The sequence below is a fragment of the Myotis brandtii genome, unplaced genomic scaffold, assembly GCF_000412655.1.
Source record: "Myotis brandtii unplaced genomic scaffold, ASM41265v1 scaffold165, whole genome shotgun sequence".
Classification (NCBI taxonomy): domain Eukaryota; kingdom Metazoa; phylum Chordata; class Mammalia; order Chiroptera; family Vespertilionidae; genus Myotis; species Myotis brandtii.
The window spans coordinates 5,722,067-5,727,063 of NW_005356042.1; the positions used below are offsets into that span (position 1 = coordinate 5,722,067).

A 4,997-nucleotide genomic window follows, 5' to 3' on the forward strand; every position below is an offset into this window, starting at 1 on the left:
CAGCATATTCACGGCGTCTTCTTCTGTATGCCCTGTTGGGATCATGGGACCACCCCCTTGAGAAGTTGCTGCAGAGGGGCCAAAGGGCGGGACTGGAGCTGGTCCCGTCGCCACCTAGTGGCGCCACAGAGGCTGCGGGACAGGGCTGACACAGTGGCCCTGGCTGCAGATGTCAGTGCCCATGAGGACGCTGGGTGAATGGCTGCATTTTTGGTTACAAACCTCTCTCTCTCTCTCTCTCTCTCTGTCCAGAGCCCATCTTTGGCAAAGGCTGGCAGTGGGGCCCCATTGAGGCACAAGGCTCCCCAGGTCAGCCACCACCTCAGAGTCTACACCCCAAAGTGCTTCCCCTGCTGTAACCTGGGCAGGGTTTTGGATCTGCAGGCTCAACCCTTCTCTGGCCTCGAAGGTCAGGGGCAGAGTGCTCCTGGAAATCCCGATGGATGGGCTTACATCTATATATATAAAAGGCTAGTATGCTAAGTGTCCATCCAGGTAATGACGTCACGTAGCAATGCCCAGCTTCCTCTCCCTAGTGACTGGCCTCCTTGCAGTTTCTTCAGCCCAGGAACATGACTTGCTTTATAGCCAGGTGGAAACATTTTACACTTTAACCAAATGTCTGTGAAGTGTTTTCCCGTGCCTCATCTCATTTGATCCTCACAGAAGTCCTGGAGTAGATAAATAGGAGACTTGGTGGTGGAATCCTATTTTCGTTTCATCAGCCAGAAAACGGAGATTTAGAAAGCTTAGAAACTTGACCCGACTGAAAAGAAGTAAGAAATGGTGGACCTTGAAAATGACTTCACGTTTTCTCACTGTGCAAAATATAGTCAAACACTGCTGCAGTTAAATATTTCACCCTTTGTTCTCCCTGCGAGATCTACAATAATAATCTGCTTCGTGTTGATATTTACTGCTGTGTTGCTGACAATTACCTGACAGAGAAGTTGGGGTGCTTCACTGGGCTGGGAAAGGTTTAGCTACATCAGAAAGCAGGTCTAATTAAGCAAGTTTATCTATCTATCTATCTATCTATCTACCTATAAAGCTCTTGCTGGCGTCAATCGCATGCGTGTGTTTCCATCTGTCATTGTCGATTGTGAATTTGGTTGACACTTCTATTATAGAGAAAGGGTGAATAGCAATATTAAAATATTTCTTCTAATTAATTTCCTTTCAAGGTGCCCGAATTCGTGCAGCAGGCCACTAGTCTATGAGTTGGATCAGACCAGCTGCAAAAGGAGAGCAGGTTTTCAGCATATTTATAGTGGTCATACCCTGCTGTCAGTGCAACAGGGACGTCAGCGTTAAACCAAAAATAATCAATAAAGAAATTTTAAAAAATAAAGCACACAAAAATCAAGGGGAAAATAATAAAATTATCTAATGAGTAATTGAAAATTTTAATTAACTAATGTTTATATCAGGTTAGACCCCCCACCTTGTATCATATAAATGAAAAAAATAAATAAATTGAATTAGAAACATCTAAAATAAAAAGAGCATACTGGCTTCTCACACCGTGGCTGCGGCAGGAGCCCCAGGCTGCCTCTGTCTGCGGACACCGTCCAGCACACGTCCTCCCAGGCAGCACCAGCACAGAATGGCCTCCAGTGGGGCCGGGAAACAGCTGGGCATGGGTAGGGCTTTGGGTTTCATTTTGTTTTGGGTTTTTCTCCTTTCTCAGGAAACATCAGTCAGGGAAGAGAGCAGGCGAAGGAGGATTCCTCCTATCGCGTCAGTAATGAGGCTTCCTTTATTAGCAGACTTCACTTTTTCCAGCAGTTTTAGGTTTACAGAAAAATTGAGCAGAAATAGAGTCGCCAACTAGTTCCTGCTGCCCCAGTTTTCTGCTTTAGCATCTTGAGTTGGTGCGTTGGGTACAATTGATGAGGCCATACTGGCGCATGATTATTAAGTAAAGTCCGTAGTTTACTGAGTGTTTACTCTTGGTATTACACATTCTGTGTGCTTTGACAAATGCATGATGTCACATACCCACCATCCAGTGTCATACAGAAGGGCCTCACTGCCCTAAAAAATCCCCTGTAGGGCCCAGCCGTTGTGACTCAGTGGTTGAGTATTGACCTATGAACCAGGAGGTCACAGTTCAATTCCCGGTCAGGGCACATGCCTAGATTACAGGCTCGATCCCCAGTGTGGGGCATGCAGGAAGTAGTCAATCAATGATTCTCTTTCGTCATTGATGTTTCTCTCTCTCTCCCTTCCTCTCTGAAATCAATAAAAATATATTTTTAAAAAATCCCCTGTGGGAATACAATTTTAAATCAACTTAGAAAATCAGAGCTGTAAAAATCCCCTAGGAATTGGACAGCCCGATGAGCATGCAGACGACATCCCATTATCCAGGCCCGGCTGCCAGGACGCTCCCCTCCCCGCCTCCTTCCCCCCCCCCCCCCCCCCCCCTGTGGGTGTGTCAGGGCCAGAACTTGGCTTGGGAAGGAGTGGAGAATAATCTGAGTGCACGTGTATATAATAATGCTAGTGTATATACATCCTTTTTTAAAAAAGGAATGACCATGGGGATGCATGTGCTGGCCACTGAGTAGGGCCAGCTCTCCCTCCTGGATTTAGGACTTGCGGATTGGGGTGCCGGGGGCTTGTTGATTCTGGTCTACAAAGCATTTGCTGTCGACATGTTGTCACACGAGTGTCGGTGCCAGAGGCCAGCTCGGAGCTGGTGCGCCCCTAACGGGATGGGCGGGAGGCGGCTCTCCCTCCCGGCTCTGCTCCTTCTCGCTGACACGTCTGTTGCTGAAACGTGTCCTCCCTCCCCGGGCAGGGGCTGTGTGAGCTCCGAGCCGCTGGCAGCCTTGGCCTCTGGGATCCAGAGATAACAAAGCTCTCTTGCTTTCTGGGGGTTCAAGCGAAGTGATCGGTGGCCTGGCCAAGTCCCTGGACAAAGCGAGCTCTGAGGTCCACCCGGCAGTGGCCCGCTGGACTGGCCACTCGCCGCTCCTGGCGGCGGGCATGTCTTCCGGGAGAGCCGAGAAGCCGGGCTTGTGCTGGCCTCCGCTCTAAAACAGACCTCACAGGCGCCCGCTCCCAGCTTGAGGGTCCCCGAAGACATTTGTGTATAAAAAGGGCCCTATTGTGTCGGCCTGTGCCTGACTGATTTGCTCTAGTTCAGAATTCTCTGCCGCGTGGGGGTGTATGTGTGTGGGGGGATGAGTGGGGCGGGCGGGGGAGGGGCTCTGAGATGCGGGTGCTGATGGCTTCCTTTGGTGGCCACAGATGGTGGGGGCAGCGTCCATGTCATCCTCTAAAACGCCTCTTTGCCCCAGAGGCATCCATCGCTCTGCCATGTCTCCTTGCGCTCCCTGGCTCTGGTGTCAATGAGGTGAAGGCGTTCTGACTTGTCATTTGTTCCTAAGGACGTGAAAACGCGGCCTCGCTGGATTTCTTTAGGCGGCTGCTGTGCCGCTAGCCAGTCGGCTCAAATCTGCCGTTAGGATCGCGGGGTCTTTTAGAGAACTGCTCTTGGCTGCCAAAATGGTTCTAAATATATTAAAAGTAGGTTAACTTACTGTGTTCCCTGCATTTATTCTTCCAGCTGAAATTTTCCTGACTTTTTTTTCCCCCCTTTCGTTTTATTAGGTTAATAAAACTTGGTTTTCGAGCATTTCTCTGCCCCAGGAGGGCAATGGGCCCCACGTCCAATTCATCAAGTGCCTAATGAGTGGCCTCGGAGGTCCCGGCCCATCCATTCCAGAAGCTCCCTGCCTCGTAAAGGTGAGGCCTATGGGCTGCTCTGTATATTTTGTCTGTTGGTTTCCCAAATTCTCCTGCCAGCTCTACTGTCACTTTCCAGGATTTATAGGAGGCCGACGGCACCGCGGGGGCTCCCTCTGCAGCAGGCCCCCCTCCCCTGCCCGCTCCTCACACGCACCACACACTCCGTGCCATAAAATAACGTTTCTGCAATAAAATGAAATAGAAATGTGTCGATGCTAGCATTTTAGAACATTCCAGCAAAAGGGCTGTGGGAAATGCCTTCGTTTACACTAAAGAGGGAAGCTCTGTGAGAGAGGGGGAAAACAGTGCGAGAAAAGGCCGTAGTAAGGAGAGACAGCCTGGTATTTAAAGTAAATAAATTTTTAAAAAAGTCGTGTTTGTGTGTGTGCATTGTGTGCAGTCTCTAAATTATTCTTTTTTCACATATGCGTATACCTCCCCTGGTTAATTTTTGGTGTTTTGGAGAAAGACCAGGGAAAGAAAAAGTGGATGTCACTTGCCTTCTGGGCCCGGGTACTGGGCTCTCTCGCCTTCTAGAACGTTCTTCCTTTTCCTCCCCTGCAGGCTTTCTGGCCTTGGCCCAGGTGTCAGGATCCTGCCAGCTCCACGCTGGGGGCTGTGTCTGCCCCGAGGTGGTTGGAAACCTGGAATCTGAGCAACCGTGAACTCCAGGTACATACGCTAGCAGGCGGCCGGGAAAGGAAGGGACCTCGACGGGAGCTTGTGGGGTGGGGCAGCCGCTGGGTTGTGGGGTGCCAGAGGCCTCCCAAATTTCCACACAGCAGCCCAGCCTTGCCAGCATTTGCAATGAGTGTCCTGGCTCCTCTTCTCTGCTCCGAGCCTCCAGAAAGCGCCTGGCCTTTAATTAACTGCACTCTCCCGGGGCATGCGCCGTCGCTAATAAATTACTCTATATGACCTGTAACTTTTTCTTCCCTTCCTCCCAGCCGCCGGCCTGGAGCTGGGGAGGGAAGGGGCACTGAGGGGAGGTTTTGCTTGCTCTGCGAGCGGGAAAGGGAAACGCTGAAGCTGTCCCAGGCCATTCTCTGCCATGCCCTCTGTGTTTTATCAGCCCGTGGCCCCAGAGCCAGGTGACAGACCCGTCCAGACAATCGGCTGGGACTTGGGGGACCTCTTTTAACACCTGGGAGGTGGACCCGGGGCTGGGGGCAGTGGCCAGGATGGCTGTGGATCGCAGGGTTCTGGAAGGTCTCTGAGGTGCAGGGGTGTGTTCATGG

At 50.9% G+C, this 4,997-nt stretch overlaps 1 long non-coding RNA gene across 1 annotated transcript in view; it reads left to right on the forward strand.

Annotated features, from left to right (window-relative positions):
* Positions 1–3,627: 3,627 nt before the first annotated feature.
* Positions 3,628–4,997, forward strand: part of LOC102247333 — a 24,187-nt gene continuing 22,817 nt past the window's right edge. Inside the window, exons 1-2 of the long non-coding RNA XR_313368.2 lie at positions 3,628–3,756; positions 4,324–4,431. This is a non-coding gene — a long non-coding RNA (uncharacterized LOC102247333). The remainder of the gene's footprint in view (positions 3,757–4,323; positions 4,432–4,997) is intronic.